The 19075-nt window shown below is 43.5% G+C and overlaps 1 protein-coding gene and 1 pseudogene across 1 annotated transcript in view; one reads left to right on the top strand and one right to left on the bottom strand.

The window, feature by feature from the left end:
- The window catches only part of PACS1 (phosphofurin acidic cluster sorting protein 1), a 150223-nt gene that overhangs the window by 122870 nt on the left and 8278 nt on the right, over positions 1 to 19075 (bottom strand). The window lies entirely within an intron of this gene.
- LOC109554459 (large ribosomal subunit protein uL23 pseudogene) lies at positions 5728 to 6273 on the top strand (annotated as a pseudogene).

The raw sequence follows: 19075 nt of genomic DNA, 5'->3' as shown, positions 1-19075 counted from the left end.
CAACTTTACCACTGACATGGAACTTGTGGGCTAGCCTAGCTTTGAGCTTCAGGAACCCAATCTGAAAGTAGAAAAGAAGAACAATTACCCTTCAACTTTTCAGGAGCCAGTGGGGCGTATGGAGAACAAGATTTTTGTTCCCTAAAAGGAGATGGCATTTTAATTCTCCACTGCTGACTTCAAGGCCACCAGTATTTTAAACATCATCACCATCTTCATCCCAAAGGAACTGGCGTGGTAATCAGCTCTAGAGCCTTGGCAGATTCATTTGTCTGCTCTATTCATTTTGCATCCATTACTTAGCTGTATTACAAATCCGTTCTCTAACATAAAAGGGAAGAGGGGGAAAAAAAAAAACCTTTCTTCAGCCATTCAATGATGTTAATTACCTCATGCAGCCTGGGCTGGTTTGATCTGAGAGAAGAGATTAAGGAAGTTCCCATCAGGCATCTCTGGTTTCAAATTTTCAACGTCTTACGTGTCTCCAAAAGACTAGCAAACTCACACAGCTCTATTTAGCAGAAGGTTCTCTCAGTCTACAACACATAAAATGAAAATAAAAATTCTGCTTCAAGAAAAACGGACAGAACGCAATGCATCAGCTGTAAACACACAGGACCCTGGTGTCATGAAGTCTCCCTCGAACAGCACATATTGGTCAAGCCACAGCTCTCTCTCAAGTGATCACCCATTTCACAGCTCTGTCTGTCAGCCCCAATCCTCTCCTTGGACCAGAGTGCGTGTCCTGTGCCTTCAGATGCCTGGTAGGCAATTTTAATGTACACAGAAACACTCATTTCTCAGACAAAATCCATCAACATGCCTCCCCACAGCATTTTTCCAACCTCCTGTCCCCTTCTGTGGCTCGTTTGGTCTGAGACCCCGAGAATACTGATCGAATACTCCTCTCTCTCTTCCTGACTACTTTGTCCTTAAAGCCTGTCCCTCTCCATTCCTATTTGTTGAGCTTAGTCTCCTATCCTTTCATGGTCAAATAACCAAATCAGAAAACAGAATATGTGCAGCCCTTAAGAAGAACAAAATAGAATAAAATCTCTTGACTTAACAGGAATTCCTCCAAGGTGCTCAATGAGTAAGGATGCAAAAGACAGTTCTAATATGACTCCCTTTGTTAAAAGCTCTCCCCAGTCACTCTATGCATGTGTGTGTGTACATGAGTACGGAGGAAAAACGCATTGTTGTTATTTAGTTGCTAAGTCATGTCTGACTCTTTGGCAACCCCATGGACTGTAGCTGGCCAGGTTCCTCTGTCCATGGGATTCTCCAGGCAACAATACTGGAGTGGGTTACCATTTCCTTCTCCAGGGGACCTTCCTGATCCAGGGATTGACCCCATGTCTCCTGTACTGGCAGGTGGATTCTTTACCACTGAGCCACCTAGGACGTTCCATGGAGAAAACTATAGAAGGATGTAAATACGAGTTAGCTGGTAGGGAGTAATGAAAAATGAGAAGGTGAAGAGCAAGGAGAAAACAAAGGAAGCAAAACACAGAAACAACAGACTTCACGAAACAATACATATATGCTGCTGCTGCTAAGTCGCTTCAGTCGTGTCCGACTCTGTGTGACCCCATAGACGGCAGCCCACCAGGCTCCCCTGTCCCTGGGATTCTCCAGGCAAGAACACTGGAGTGGGTTGCCATTTCCTTCTCCAATGCATGAAAGTGAAAAGTGAAAGTGAAGTCACTCAGTCGTGTCCGACTCTTAGCGACCCCATGGACTGCAGCCCACCAGGCTCATCTGTCCATGGGATTTTCCAGGCAGGAATACTGGAGTGGGGTGCCATTGCCTTCTCGGAAACAATACGTATATATATGTGTGTGTGTATATATATACATACACACACACACACGTACATGATACGTATCCTATACGATTTCTTTTGTGAATCTAACTAAAAGCATATTCAGGGCTTCCCAGGTGGCACTAGCGGTAAAGGACCTGCCTGCCAGAAGAGGCGATGGCACCACTCCAGTGCTCGTGCCTGGAAAATCCCATGGACGGAGGAGTTTGGTGGGCTGCAGTCCATGGGGTCGCTAGAGTCGGACACGACTGAGTGACTTCACTTTCACTTTTCACTTTCCTGTACTGGAGAAGGAAATGGCACCCCACTCCAGTGTTCTTGCCTGGAGAATCCCAGGGACGGGGGAGCCTGGTGGGCTGCCGTCTACGGGGTCGCACAGAGTCAGACAGGACTGAAGTGACTTAGCAGCCGACCCAGGAGACTTAAGAGACACAAATTCCATCCCTGGGTTGGGAAGATCCCTTGGAGGAGGGCATGACGATCCACTCCAGTGTTCTTGCCTGGAGAATCTCATGGACAGAGGAGCCTGGCGGGCTACAGTCCGTAGGGTCCCAGAGAGTCGGACACGACTGAAGTGATTTAGCACACCCGCAAAAGCATATATAGATACATTTTTTAACTTTTAAACAAAATGAATGAAAAGTACTAAAAAAAAACTCAACTGCACGAATGAAAGAATCTCTCATTCATTCAGAAAAGATTTTAATATCAATACTTAACTGGTTTTAAAACATGTCTAAAAATTCTTTGATAGTCCTCTCATGAAAAGGCAGAAAACAAAGATCCCCTTGAATATGAGCTGGGTTTAGTGATTCGCTTCTAATGTCCCAAGTCATGTGAGCAAAGGCAATACGGCTTCCACCTGGCTCTCTCTGTCTCTGGTGATGCCAGCCCTGGGAACCCAGACACCTTGGTGTAAGGAAGCCAAACAGCCACACGGGAAGGCCGCCTCTAGGTGTCCCAGCAGCAGCCCAGGCTGTCAGACAGTGAGGGAAAGAGCCTGCGCCAGATCCAGCCCCAGCCTCCAAGCCGCCCAATTAACCTCGAGCGGAGCGGAGTATCTTTGCTGAGCTCAGCTTAAACTGCAGATCTGTGTGCCAAAGAACACTGTTCAAATTTTAAGCAGCTAACTTTCAGAGTGGCTTCTTTTTTTTTTTTTTTTTCCACAAAAGAGTAAATAACTGGGACAAATACTATTTAAGATTTTATGGAAAAAAAAAAAAGATTTTATGGAGTAAACTGGGTTGCTTCTCCCTTTCAACCTCTGCTGTCTTAAGTGTCAAGGTTAAGAAGTCTACTGCCAGGCTCCCTGTTCCCCAACTTCTCCCTGCTAGTGCTCGAGGACCCAGGGTGTGCTGGGGCAGGGTGCAGATATGGCAGAGTGGGGAGAAGGCCAGGGGAGTTGAGAGATCACTTACAATCAGCAAATAAGGAAATATATTGAGGATAATGAAAGCCAGACTTCTCACTCTTGGAAAAGGCACTAGCAAACATGGAAAGGGGCAGGGCTGGAGAGCAGCCTGAGGTATTATATGGGAATTGAAGATGTTAGTTTCAACTCAGGGTATTTTATAGTTTAAAAAAAAAATAAAAATCCAGGTTTTCTACAGAAATAGAGAAACTCTGTGTGTGTGTGTGTGTGTGTGTGTGTGTGTGTGTGCGCGGTATGTGCTGTAGATACACACATTTCTAGGCTCCATCTTCTGAGCAGATCTAGAAGCAATGACATCCTGTAACAGTGAGCACCACAAACTCCTGATCTTGGTTTCTAAATGCCAACCTCCACTAACAGAACCAGGACTCCTTAGAGAAATGGCTGATTCCTGGGCCAGGACAGGGGAAACACAAGATAAGCATGGAACATCTTGTTCTAGAAAAATTAGAAGTGTTCAAAGAATACAAAGGACATACAAAAGGGCAACAGCCTGAAACAGCTCTTACTGACCAAATCTGGGGTAGTCTGAGCATCAAAATAAATCATAATACTAGTAAATTACAACACAATGAATAAACCACAAATCCATTAGTCTATACTGAAAGGAAGAAAGAGAGCAAGGGAGGGAGGGAGGGAGGAAGGAAGGAGACGAGAAAGGTTTACCCTTACAACAGAACAGTTTATAAATGTAGAAGGAATAATGGAAACAAAAAAACACCATTTGGCAAACACACAGTTGTTGCTGATTCAGGCAAGACACTAAGGCTGGTAAGTTTGAAGTCTGATGAAAAACAGGATATTGACCTGATCTTAAACTGTCTCCACACAAAATACTCATCAGTTACAAAAAGAAAAACGATGCCTTTACAAGCAGAAAAAGCAGAGATGCCACGCAGACACCAACATGACCAGATGATCAAGGTTAACATCACCAGTAACGGGACTAGTTAACACCATGTGCTCTATGATGGGACGGACTGAGAACATCGAAGCATCACGACCTGAGACCGGGCACGAGGCAACAGTAATAGAGTCAGCTTGCAGATCATCCTCCTGAACATACAGCTGCTGAGGACATGAACGACAAGAAAGAATGGAGGGGTTACCCCAGAGTGGAGGACACGAAAAGACCTGACAACTAGACCCAATGCGTGTTCCATGATGGGATCCTGGGCCAAAACCAAAAGGAGGTGCTGCTGGGCAGCGGGCAAAATGTGAGCAGGGTCTGTGGACTGGAGAGGAGGGTTTTACTGATGCTAACGACCTGCCTAAGAGGGAATGCAGTAGTTATTTAGGAGTGCACTTGATTCAGGGGAATGTTTCGCAAAAGAGGGAATCATATACATAACTTAGTCTCAAATGGCTCATAAAGACTAATTTAGAGAAAGCTGTTCTGTTTTTATAAGAATAGCATAGAATAAATTGTGGTAAAATATAAATATAGATATAAATATAATTAACTGTTAGTTGCTCAGTTGTGTCCAGCTCTTTGTGATCCCCACGGACTGTAGCCTGTCAGGCTTCTCTACCCATGGAATTCTCCAGGCAAGAATACTAGAGTGGGTTACCATTTCCTTCTCTAGGGGATCTTCCAGACCCAGGGATTGAACCCAAGTCTCCTTCATTGGCAGGCAGTTTCTTTACCACTGAGCCACCTGGGAAATCCAGTTAGTCATGCAAATTAAAACCACAAGGAGCGAACATCTCAGATCTGTTCGCATGGCTAAAATTAAAAAAGACTGACAAAATGAAATGTTGGTGGAAGTGTAGAGCACCAGGAACTTCTGTACACTGTTTGTATGAGTTACCTACCGCTGCACAACAATATGACCTCAAATGTGGCAGCTGACAATGACACATGTTAACATCTCACAGTTTCAGTGGGATAGAAGCCCATGTGTGGCTGGGCTGAGTCCTCTGCAAGGTGCCAATCAAGATGCCCACTGGGTCTGTGGTCTCACATGAGGCCTGAGCAGGGCAGGATCTGTATCCAAGCTCACCTGCTTGCTGGCAATGAAGAACATTCAGTTCTTCATGGGTTCCTGAACCGGGGGTCACATTTCCTGCTGCCTGTGGACTTGAAGCTGCCCATGAGGTAACACAGTCACGTCCATTCCATCACCTCTGTCATTTTCTATTAGGAAGGAGCAAGTCACACATCCCACCCACTCTCAAAGGGAGGGGTCACACTAAAGCATAAATACCAGGGGACAGGGATCATGGGGCCACCTTAGAATCTGCCACAGTAAGTGAGAATGTTAAGTGACCACTTCCTTTTATAAACCAGCAGTTTCTCATAAAGTTAAGGATAAACCATTCCACTGCTAAGGATTTACTCACAAAGAAAGGAAAGTGTAACTCCACAAAAGACCTACACACAAACATTCACAGCAGCTTTATAAATAAAAGCCAAAATCTGCCGGGACTTCTTTGGAGGTCCAGTGGTTAAGACTCTGCCTTCCCCTTTTCATGAAGATGGCGCCGAAGGCGAAGAAGGAAGCCCCTGCTCCTCCTAAAGCTGAAGCCAAAGCAAAGGCTTTGAAGGCCAAGAAAGCAGTGTTGAAAGGTCCACAGCCACAAAAAAAAGAAGATCCGGACGTCGCCCCCCTTCCGGCGGCCGGAAACACTGCGGCTCAGGAGGCAGCCCAAACATCCTCGGAAGAGTGCCCCAGGAGAAACAAACTTGACCACTATGCCATCATCAAATTCCCCCTCACCACCGAGTCAGCCATGAAGAAAATAGAAGACAACAACACACTGGTATTCACTGTGGATGTCAAGGCCAACAAGCACCAAATTAAACAGGCTGTGAAGAAGCTCTATGACATTGACGTGGCTAAGGTCAATACTCTGATCAGGCCTGATGGAGAGAAGAAGGCATATGTTCGACTGGCTCCTGACTATGATGCTTTGGATGTTGCCAACAAAATTGGCAACATCTAAACTGAGTCCAGCTGGCTAATTCCAAATATAAAAGTTTTCACTATAAAAAAAAAAAAAGACTCTGCCTTCCAATGCAGGGGGCACGAGTTCAATCCTTGGCTGGGGAATTGAAAATCCCACACGCTTCATGGTGCAGCCAATAAATAAGTAAAAATAAATAAATTTTTTAAATAAAAGAAAAAAAAACTACTGCAAACATTTTTCCATCAGGAGAAGAACAGATAAATAAATTCTAATATTTGCTTCAATGAAATACTACCTGGTAATAAAAAAGAATGAACCACTAACACACAATGTGGATGCATCTGGAAAAAGAAGGTTAACACAAGAATATGTAGTCTATGATTTCACTTATATGAGACTCAGGAACAGGCAAACATAATCTATGACACTATAAACCACAGCAGTAATTGCCTATGAGAGGTGGGGACTGACTGGAAGTGATACAGACGTTCTTGATTAAGGTGCTGGTTACATGAATGTATATTTTTGTCAAAGCTCATCCAAGTATAACCCCAAGATCTGTACAATTCACTACATTCAAATTTTAACTCGATTTTTAAAAATGTTTAAGTGCATATTAATAGAAAGTGAAAAAAGTGCAGCACAGTAGCTTAGAGTATAGGTTCTGGGGCCAGACTGCCAGGGTCTGAACTCCGGCTATGTCGCTTTCCTCAGCCAGTTACCTGACCCTCTGCACACTTCCACCTGTCCGACAATTGAACGAACCGGCACTCGGACAGCACTTAGCGCAGCACCCAGTACATATTACGCTTCCAGTTAACAGTAGCTGTCATCAAACAAACCTAAAAAAGATGACTATGAATGCTTGGGAAATCGAAACGTTGGCCAGGAAAGGCAAATCATAGTTGGCGACGAAGCACAACAGTGACTTTCCTTTCTAGAATCATAATAACACAAGCCCTGAAGAATCGTCTGACCAAAATTACAATTTTACTGGGAGAATGAGGTGATGGTGAACAAGCTAAACCATCTTCCACATCTGGAATTCACCAGATAATAGCCAAAGACGGCTTTTGAAAGAAGCCTAAGAGCTGCTTGACTCTCTTAAAATATGTGCATAACTTTGACTAGAAATAAATACGACAACTAGGGAAAACAAACTAGTAAGGGGAAGTGGACGAGTTAAAAAATAAAACCAGACTGGAAAATAATCAAATGCTGAAACTTCAAGTGAAACCAAAATGTAATTAAAACGAGCATCTGAGGACTTCTCTGGCGGTCGGTCCAGGGGTTAAGACCCCATGCTTCCACTGCAGGGGTCATGGGTTCGATCGCTGGTCAGGGAACTTAAGATCCCGCCTGCTGCGAGGTGTGGCAAAATACATAAAAAAATAAATAGAAAGCAAGCACCTGTGTGTATGAGAAGGTGCACTCCAGAGGCAATACTAACTACAGAGACTTAAGGTCATGGGGGAAGTGAGGAGATTACACTGTAATTCAGTATCATACGAGTATTAAGTCTATTCCTTATTAAAACTGCATAGATAGAATCCTTCTTCTCTCACAACATTCCAAAATCTTATCACCTTTCCATCCAGTAACAGGCCAGGGATTTCTCAATCCTTTGGCTGGAAGCCCAGGGTTATAGTGTATTAATATGCATGAAAATTTGACTATAATAATGTATCACCTAAATTCACATGGAAACTTTCAATGAGGAACATAAAATTTGCTTAAATTCTACCAGAATACTCCCAGCATTTCTAAGCAGTAAGCTGACAAAGGAAATGCAAAGTGAGTGGTTTGCTTACTTTCTTTTTGAAAACCAGAATTAAGACATAGGAATCCCAGCAGAGTAGTATTCTTGCTGCCTTCCTATAAACACACGCCTTTTAAAAACCAAACACCACTTTCCATAAACAAGTTATCTCTAAAGTGACCACACTCATAGAACCCCAGACTGGGCGGATTCACACTGTTCAAGAGACTTCACCTTGGTAATCACGCCTACAGCCCCAGCAAAAACCAGGCAGCAAACTCACAGACAAACTCAAGGGCTTTTCCACAGTGCTCGAAGATTTAGAAGGTATCTACAGATTGCTCATCTGTTCTTCCCAACACCCCTAGGTAGTCAGCTCGACAGTCATTTTTACTTCTGCCCATTCTGATGAGATGGAGACTCAAATAGTAACAAATCACAGCTGTTGTTCAAGGCAGGACTTAACTCTTCTGGCTCCAAGTCCAGTGTTCAATCCACTCTACCAGTCTATCTATATAAATAGGAGTCTGTGAAGATTAAGCATTTGCTAATTTTTAAGGTCTAGATTAGGGATGACATCATTAAAATTGCTGGCTTATTTTAGGTCTCTTCCTAAAACAAAAAAGTCAAACCCACTTACTTCATGGACTATCATAACTGGAATATAATGGTGGTGACATGTCCCCAGGGGGCCTTCTGGATTGTCACAGGGATTAAGGACTCCACTGACGTTCAGTGGTGGAAAAAAACAAGAATACCAGGCCTCCTCCGACCCACAATTCCTTTGAGTCCTGCACAGTTAAGAAATGACTACCTTTCTACACAATTTCCGACATTCATGTAAGTGGAAATGTTCTAACCAGGGGCAGAACCAGGTCTTCTAGGGCCAAAGTTTATACAAGCTGGAGGGTCCTCTAAAGGAAAGCACACAAAATCACGGTTAGAGCTCAGATTTCACAATATTAAATACATTAGACTAGATGAAAGATTTGCAATACTTCTATCTTAAAAGTGCAAAATCAATGGAAGAAGATCTAAATATTTGAATGGAAGGACATGACACATCCATGGATTGGAAGACCCAATACTTTAAAGATTTCAGTTCACTCCAAGTTAATCCACAGAGCAATGCAATCCTAATAAAATTCTCAAAAAAAAAAAAAAGAATTCAGGGAAATTGAAAAATTGATTCTAAAACGTTTAAGGGAAGAAAGAGCAAAAATCGGTCAAGGCAATCATGAAGAAACACACAGCTAAAGACTTCCATCACTCAGTAACAGGCCTACTGTGAGGATGGAGGAACAGAGACGGGGACACTGGTACAGGCATACACGACCTGACTGACCCTACAGACGGAAAGTCTAAAAATAGGCTCACACGTGAGCTGTCACGTAATTTACAATCAAGGTGACACACAGTGGAAAAGATGGTCTCTTTTTCAGTTTAGTTTTATTTTCAACTTTAATATAATAAGCTTCGCCCATTTCGAGAGTACAGTTTCATGAGTTTTGACAAATGTGTAAGCACCATCATAATCAAGACAGAACATTTCCATTGAAAAGATGATCTTTTAAATAAACGGTGGAAGGTTAATGGAAGATCCCTGTGGGAGGAATGTATCTTAACCCTTCACTTCACACGTAGACCTCAATTTCAGATGAACCGTAGATCTAAACGTGAAAGGAAAAATAATACAGCTTGAGAAGAAAATATTAGAGGATATCTTCATGATCTTGAATGGACTATGATTTCTTAAATAGGGGACTTCCCTGGTGCCTCAGTAATAATGAATCCACCTGCCAATATAGGAGACATGGGTTCGACCTCTGGTCCGGGAAGATCCCACCTGCCTTGGAGCAACTAAGCCTGTGGGTCGCAAGGGCCTGTGCTCTAGAGCCCAGGAACTGCAACCACCAAAGCCTGCATGCCTAGAGTCCGTGCTCTGCAACCAAAGAAGCCGCCACGATGAGAAGCCTGCACATCACAACTACAGAGTAGCTCCCACTTGCCACAGCTAGAGACAAGCCTGGGCAGCACAAAGACCAAGCACAGTCAAGAATAAACGAATAGATAAATTTTTAAAATTAAAAAAAAAAAGATTTCTTAAATAGGGCAGCAAAGACACTAAATATAAAGGAGAAAATGTATAAATTGGGCGGATTTAAGATTAAGAACTTGTGTTCACCAAACAACCACTGAAAGAGTAAAAAGGAAACCCACAGAGTATGAGAAGATATTTGTAAGAAAAAGAACTCCTACAAGTCAATAAAAAACAGACAACCCGATAAAAAAATGGGCGAATGACCTGAACAGACAGTTCATAAAAGAGGATACCAGATAGTTGGAAAGCTTAGAAAAAGGTTCTCAACATCATCAGGGAAATGCAAATTAACACCATGGGGGCAACTTCCAGAGCAAAACAACTAAAATGAAATGCCAACAGCAACTGATGCTGGAGACGTGGCCCACCTGGAACTCACACGGCCCATTAATTCCACTCCTGGTTATCTACTCCAAAGAAATGAAACAAACTGTACGAGGGTGCTTATCACCTCCAGCAAATGGGTAGGAATGGCCACAGTAGCCCTATACACGACATGGGAAATCTCCCACATGACTAGCCCAGTGATTACATAACTTGAGATACATTCAAACAACGGAATACAATATAGCAACAAAAATATATGAGCTGCAACCACAGGCAAACAAACATTATGGTGAGCAAAAAAAGACATGATACATAAATTGGTGCAGCTGCTATGGAGAACAGTACGGAGGCTCCTTGAAAAACTAAAAACAGAAGACCCATACATATGATCCAGCAATCCCACTGCTGGGCATATACCCTGAGAAAACCATAATCCAAAAACACACATGTACTCCAATGTTCACTGCAGCATTATTTACGACAACCAGGATGTGGAAGCAACCTAAATATCCATCGACAGATGAATGGATAAAGAAGATGTGGTACATATATACAACAGGATATCACTCAGCCATAAAAAGGAACGAAATTAGGTCACTTGTAGAGATGTCGATAGACCCAGAGACTATCAAACAGAGTGAAGTAAGTCAGAAAGAGAAAAACAAGTATTGTATGTTAATGCATATATGTGGAATCTAAAAAAATGGTGCGGATGAACCTATTTCCAGGGCAGGAATAGAGATGCAGACATGTGGACACAAGGGGAGAAAGGGAACAGGGAGGGACCGCCGGGGAGATCAGGACTGATATATTAATACCTACACTACTTCTGAACCGTGGTGTTGGAGAAGACCTTGAGAGTCCCTTGGACTGCAAGGAGATCCAGCCAGTCCATTCTAAAGGAGATGAGCCCTGGGATTTCTTTGGAAGGAATGATGCTAAAGCTGAAACTCCAGTACTTTGGCTACCTCATGTGAAGAGCTGACTCACTGGAAAGACTCTGACGCTGGGAGGGATTGGGGGCAGGAGGAGAAGGGGACGACAGAGGATGAGATGGCTGGGTGGCATCACCGACTCGATGGACGTGAGTTTGAGTGAACTCCGGGAGTCGGTGATGGACAGGGAGGCCTGGCGTGCTGCAATTCATGGGGTCGCAAAGAGTCGGACACGACTGAGCGACTGAACTGAACTGAACCATGTCTAAAACAGATAGCTAGTGGGAACCTGGTGTATAACACAAGGAGCTCAGCTCGGTGCTGTGATGACCTAGAGGAGTGGGACAGGGTCGGGGGGAGAAGGTCCAAGAGGGAGGGGATACATGCACACATACAGCCGATCCACTTTGTTGTACAGCATAAAGTAATATAACATTGCAAAGCAATTACACTCCAATTTTTCAAAAAGTGGCAGCATTTGGAACATGCAAAAAAAAAAAAGAGTGAACCAAAGCAGGCAGAACTAACTTACGCATTTACAAGTTAGGATGTTAGTCATCTTTGGTACGGGCAGAGGCGGACAAGGTAGTGTTTTGGGCTGCTGGTAATGTGTTGTTTCCTGAAATGGGTGCTAATTTTGCAGGTATGTTCAGTGTGTAAAAACTCATCAACTGTACTGATGATGTGTATTCTTTTCTAAGGACTACCATACGTTATACTTTTTCAATAAAAAGGTTTTTTTAGTCAGGTATAGGGCCATGGAAGTAGCCCGCACACATAAAGGGCCTTGAAGCTTAAGTTTCATTAGCTTCATAATACATTTGCCTTTGGTGTCTCCAGACATACACGTATGAAAATAAAAAGCAGTTTATAATGTTCTAAGCCTAAGATTTAAATAGATTTTACATAGAAGCTTCACTAATTTTCCACCAATCAATATACACTGAATTTTCCAGAAATGTAACCAATGTAACTACTGTAAATAAAGACTGTATTTTGTTTTGTGTATAATCTGATGAAGATTTATTCACCACTTTAGAAAACCATGTCACCAGTGATATAGCCACGTATCATGAGGTCCCCACAGGGTACACTGAATCAGTCTCTACTTACAGGTGCCGCATCCACAGCCCATGTGCAAGCAGGTGACAGCAATGGTTTCCAACATGCGGTGAACACTTACCCATGTCTCCGGAGAATCTACATATAGAAATGCTTGCTGTATTACAGGACAGCTTTCCTTGTATGTTTCCTTTATATTGCAGTTAAGACACTGTACACATGTTGATAAATCTTATTATCTGGGAAATTTCATTTCAGGATAGAAAAGGGGCCATAAAATCTGAAGTGTTGAGAACCAGTTGCAAACCATCAAATAACTGTAAAGAGAATCCTAATTCTTGCATTTGATAACTGTTCTTTTATACTACTCACATTACCTAAATCACAAGTAAAGTACTTATCTAGAACGTTTAAAAAAAAAAAAAAAAGAAAAACTCAGCTACCATTTTCAACAGTAATTACCTAAATGTATCTATTATAAATATTACCTAGACATGGTGAGCAGAACAAGAGGGAAACAGGAGTTCAAACTACAAGATCTAACTGAGCCCTTTTCCTTTTAAGTCAGCAAGATCCAGTATGGCATTCGCAAGCAAAAGCTTCCATTATTTTTCTGTTCTCTTTCAAAAATAGCTCCACCTTCAAGATTACACAAATTAGATCATTCTGCAGCAGGATTCCTCCTTATAGAGCAGCTCCTAGGAAGCACAGACAGGCTGTCTGCTGTAGAAAACCAGTCATTAAAAAAAAAAAAGGAAAGAAAGAAAGAACAACCAGATGTTTTTTACTTTTCAGTTCCACTGGATTAGTGACAAAAGGTATGTGCTGTGGCTGTTAATGGTAGCTCTCTCTCTCTCATCAAACACCATCAAGCAGGTAAGGATCAGAGCAGAGCTCCCAGACCAAACTCACATGGCAGCAGAATAATTAGGGACAGTGAGACGCCACTGCTCCAACAGCTTCACCAAGGCCTATGGCATAAAAAGAATTGATCTAGGTTTTTAACATAATCAGTCACCAACCTATGGATTATTCCATCACCCAGTAAATCCCCAAGGAAATTTACCCCCAATTAATCACAAGGGGCAAATGGAGAAACAAAGTTCCTCAAGAGCTTTGAAGAGTTCTGTTACCCAGATCTCCTTCTCAAACCATGTCATTTAACGATAAAGAGATGACAATAATTATTATTTCTTTTAGTGAAAAACAGAAAACTGACACAAGGAAGTTAAATGAAATCTTGAAGTCATTCCTTGAATCCTTTTCTTCTGTCATATCCCAAATATGCAAATCCTTTAGGCTTGAAAAGACCATACCCAGAATCCGACGACTTATCTTCTCTACCACCCTGCCTGGAGCCAACGTCAGCTCCTAGCACATCACTTCCATACTCCTAACAGGAGCCCCTGCTCTCGCCCTTGCTCTTCTTCTATACGCAGGGCTCTCCTACACACAGGGGTCAGTGGCTATTTTAATATGTAAGTCATCATCATGTCTCTTCTCTGGCTTGAAATCCCAGTGGCTTCCTCATCTCACTCAAGGTCAAAGCCAGAGTCCTACAAAGGCCTACCAGATCTGGTCCCTTCGCTCTCTCTCTCTCCTGTTATTCTCCACCTCGTTCACTTGCCTCCAGCCTGAGGGCCTCCTGGATGTTCCTGGAACCTACCAGTACTTACTGCTCCCTCCACTGGCTTGCCTAGTGTGTGCTGCACACCATTACTCCCCCTCTCTGGGTCTTCTAAACCACCTTATTTCATAACACACTCTCTGCCTCACTTATCTAAGCCTCTCCTGCTTTAATTTTCACCATCTGACATTCCCTATCATTTTCTCACTCATTTGCTTATTGTCTGCTGCCCACTTTGCCCTGAGAAGGTGACTCCCAGGAAAGTGAAAGTGAAAGTCGCTGAGTCATGTCTGACTCTTTGCAACTCCATGGACTATACAATACAGTCCATGGAATTCTCCAGGCCAGAACACCAGAGTGGGTAGCCTTTCCCTTCTCCAACGGATCTTCCCAACCCAGGGATCAAACCCAGGTCTCCCGCGTTGCAGGTGGATTCTTTACCAGTTGAGCCACAAGGGAAGCCCAAGAATACTGGAGTGGGTAGTCTATCCCTTCTCCAGCGGATCTTCCCAACCCAGGAATCAAACCGGGGTCTCCTGCATTGCAGGCAGATTCTTTACCAACTGAGCTATGAGGGAAGCCTAACTCCCAGGAAAGCTGGATTTTATTTGTTTTATTAAATGCTCTTCCCAGGTGGCGCAATGGTAAAGAATCTGCCTGCCAATGCAGAAGATTTGGGTTTGATCCCTGGGTCGGGAAGATCCCCTGGAGAGGGTAATGGCTACCCACTGTAGTATTCTTGCTGGGAAAATTCCACGGGGTTGCAAAGAATCGGACACAACTGAGCAAACACACGTACATACATTAAGTGCTCTCTCCTCAGTGTCTAAAATGATAAGGCGTGACTTTCCTGGTGATCCAGGGGTTAAGACTTCCAATGCAGAGAGCGCAGGTTCGATCCCTGGTCAGGAAATTAAGATTCCACATGCCACGCAGCATGGCCAAATAAAGAGAAAAAATAAATAAAATGGTGACTAAATAAAATCTCCTGTCTGTGTGTTATCTACCAACTGAATGATGTTACTAATAGGTAGAGGAGGAGCCACAGAGACCCAAACCCTGATGGTGAGGAAAAGCCAAATCAGAAACCAGACTCCAGAGCCAAAGCATTTCTGGCACGTGGTTTTAAAGAGATTAGAGCAACTTGTTGACTTTTTTCCTCCAGATATAAGAATAGGAGGAAATACCTGAATGAGCATCAAAGAAAACAAAGCAAAACAGAACAAAACCCAAACCCAGATAGAGCCACCATCCCAGTCATTTTTCTATAAAACATTCTCTTAAATGGACTCAATCAGTTCTCTTAAGTGGCACTCGGTTATCAGTGAAATTGCCTGAGGAGGCCCTCCAGGAATGTAAGTAAACACACCACTGGCCTAAGGCCAAAGCACACCAAACTAATCCTACGCCAAAGCCTAGCTTAGATCCTGTCCCATTTCCAACCCAAACTTTTGTTTCCCCAGTGAGATGGTACTTTCCTTTTCCTCCATGGAGAGAAAAGTCAACCAAAAAGATCAATGGGCAGTGCTTAATAACATTACGGCTGCTCCTTTTAATAAGTTTTTTTTTTTAAAGGAAAGATGGAGGAGATTATCTACAAGTAATAAAAACAAAGCGATAATGCTCTTGCATATGGTTAATGAACCATTTTCCTCATTAAAGATAAGGGCATAAACAAGTTATTGCACATCTTGGTGGCAGAAAGGAAATACAATTAAATCCATTAATAGCCACAAGAGTTTTTATGTTCCCAGAGGACCCTGGTTTCCAGCGCTGCTTATTCATTTTCATCCATAGCCAAAACGACGCATGGCAGGGATGACCGAAGGCTGTGTGGACTATCCACGTATTTCACTTTTAAGGAGACAATTCTATTAAACAACAGACTTCAGGTAGATGCTGCTGCCACATTCTATTGGATATGAGCTGACCTAACAAAAGCCTACCTGTAGAGACAAAGTAAATGATGACTAACAAATCAGGCCTACAGATACTCAACCATCACACTCAGTTTCACTACTGCTACCCAAAGATGTTAAAATGATTTCTGTGAACAGAGATGCTGAAACACTTCACAACTATATGAACAGAGATGCTCAAACACTTTATAACTATTTTGTTTCTCTGCATAACAAGTCAACAAGGACAAAAAAAGAGGTAATCAAAACAAATTTAACTAAGCACCAGATATAGGGCTTTACTTGTAGTCCAACCCCAAAGGAAAATGTGACTTGTATCTCCAACTACATCTTCAATAGGGTCTCTGACTCCCTAAGACTTGAGAATATTAAATCCCTACCCTCAACTCACCAGCAAGCCTGCCTGGCGAGCACAACCTGGACCAGGAGGTGAGCAAAACAGCCCCACTGTGGGTCTAAGGCTCTCAGGTTATACTCCCCGTTACTCTTAGTTTCATACTCAGAGCCCATTCCTCCCTAACATACTGACTGACTGGTTCTTCAGTTCATAGAATATCAGAACCAACAAAGCAGAAAGAAGGCATATCAATAGCAACAGGGAGAAACGAAGGCAAAAACAAAACTAAAAAAGCAAACACGTGACTTTAAAAATAGTTACGCACCATGCGCCAGTCCACACTCTTCATTTCAAGCCCATGAGGGTCTCATTCATCCTGATGATCCACATGGGAGAAGAGGTTAGCCTGTGTTTTATACATTCTCAAGGAAGAACCAGAAACATGTAAATATATTTTTAGGTTTATAACCAAAATGGGAAAATAAAGTCTTGGTGCTTATTACAGAAGAAACTGACACGTCTACAAAGATCCAAGTGCTTCAGGATAGACCTTAAATGTATTACCAGGTTTTCCTATAAAAGGAGGATACAGTTTTTCTACAGTCTGAGACACAAAAAGGAAAAGTGAAAAAGACCAACTCTGCTTAAATCCTCATTTTCCTAGGAGTCACTCAGCTTTTATTGGTGATAAATGGCTAGCTGTAAACCGGTTTAGTTGCTCTTCTGGCTGCCAAAGCAGAGCTAAAGAAGTCAGCAGGTAGAATAGGGAAGCTGTCAAGTCGAGCTGGCTCAAAACAAAGTTGTGGTTTGCAGGCGGGGCCTGAACCATCTCTTCCGTTCATATAAGCTGGCAGGATGTAGAAACAGGATCCCGGCGCAGTCACTGCTTCAGAGAACCAAAATATTTTCCTTTGACTTTCTAGTCTATTAAGCTTGGGGTTTGGCAGGATCTGTGTCTACAGTGAACCCAAGACCTTATAATGGTCCCCGGGAGGAAATCGGAATATAAACAAGGTAGCCCTGATTCTAGACAGAAATCAGTTTTGGGAGGGATATCGAGGAGAGACAGAGAAGCCAGGCTGGCAATAAAGACAGCAAGAGTAACAGTAATATTAAGTGTTTTCTATGTGCCACAAAAGCAATTAACTTGTATTAATCTCCCTTAATCCTCATAATACATGAATGGTAGGGGAATTATTATGCTCATTTTACAGATGAGAAAAATGCAGCATTAGAGAGGTTAAGTAATTTGCCCAAGTCACTCAAACAGTAAACCAAGAGTCAGGATTAAAATCCTGGCTAACTGGCGCCAATAGCTGGGCCATGTGATGCGAAGAGCTGACTCATTAGAAAAGACCCTGATTGAAGGCGGGAAGAGAAGGGGACAATAGAGGATGAGACGGCTAGATGGCATCACCGACTCAATGGACATGAGTTTGAGAAAGCTCTGGGGGTTGGTGATGGACAGGGAAGCCTGGCGTGCTGCAGTCCATGGGGTCGCAAACAGTCGGACACGACTGAGTGACTGGACAACAACTGGCTCCAGCACTGACGCCTACAGACACTATGCTATGAAGCCTCTCACTGTCTGCAGTCTGGTAACAGAGCAGCATTCTGTAATCCCAACATCACAGCGTGCGTGCTAAGTCACTTAAGTTGTGCCTGACTCTCTGCGACCCAATGGACTGTAGTCCACCAGGCCCCTCTGTCAATGGGATAACATTACAGCGTCCAAAGCATTAAACATTATCAATCATGAGAGCCAGAGAGCGCTCAGGGAACACCAAGTTTAAACAGAGAAACAGTTCCTGAGTCATGAGACAAATCCCAGTTCCACCTCCCTCTAAACTGGGGAGCCCTACAGAAATGCCTTCCCCTCCCTGGGCCTCGATTTCCCTTCCTGGGGAGTTGACGGTTACCACGCACACAGCAAAGGCTTAGCAGTCTGCTTCCCTTCACCTGGGCAGCAGCCTAAACACCTCCTCACCAGAGGCCTTCCCAATCACACTGCCCAATCCTCTCCAGTCCCCACGCCGCTTTCTCATCATAGCACCACCCACCACCTGCCTGTTCACTCTGGATCTACTTACCGGTTTATTACCTGTCTCCCTCCACTGGGACGTTCACTTTAAGAGAGAATGGACTTCATCAACCTGCTTGCTGCTGGTTCCCCAGCCCCTGGAGCAGTGCCTGGCACATAGAAACACTCAACAAATATTTGTTGAATGCAAGAACCATGTAGGAGAGACTTTCACTCAATGAACTTTACAAATAAACAGGCACTGTTCATTGACAAACACATTTATCAAGCGCCTATAAAATGACTATGTAAACAGACAGGATTGTTTCAGATGGCGCTAGCTGCTGTGAAGATTTCTAAACTCCCAGGACGGACCGGGCAGGTGGGGCAGCTTTCCAAGTAGCAGGTCAGCTGAAACCTGATACCCAGGAGCCAGTCACACGATGATCGGGGGACAGGGCATCCAGGCAGAGGGAACAGCAAGTGCAAAAGCCCTGAGGCAGGGCGACCATGCCGGGGCCCAGCCTGTGGAGCCAGGCGATCATGGGCAGCATGGTGGAGATGAGGTCGAAGCCATGGGAAGGACCCCTCCAGGAAGTATCTCCAAAGTCAGAAGAAGGCTTTTACTCTATGTGTGATGACAAGTTACTTGATTGCGTGTCTTATCTTCACCAGTGACTCAGTGATAAAGAATCTACCTGCCAATGCACGAGAGGCAGGTTCGATCCCTGGGTTGAGATCTCCTGGAGAAGGAAATGGCAACCCGCTCCAGTATTCTTATCTGGGAGATCCCTTGGACAGAGGCTACAGACCATGGGGTC

This window comes from Bos indicus, chromosome 29 (genome assembly GCF_029378745.1).
Source record: "Bos indicus isolate NIAB-ARS_2022 breed Sahiwal x Tharparkar chromosome 29, NIAB-ARS_B.indTharparkar_mat_pri_1.0, whole genome shotgun sequence".
Taxonomy (NCBI): Eukaryota; Metazoa; Chordata; class Mammalia; order Artiodactyla; family Bovidae; genus Bos; species Bos indicus.
This window is presented reverse-complemented; position numbering and strand designations above follow the sequence as displayed.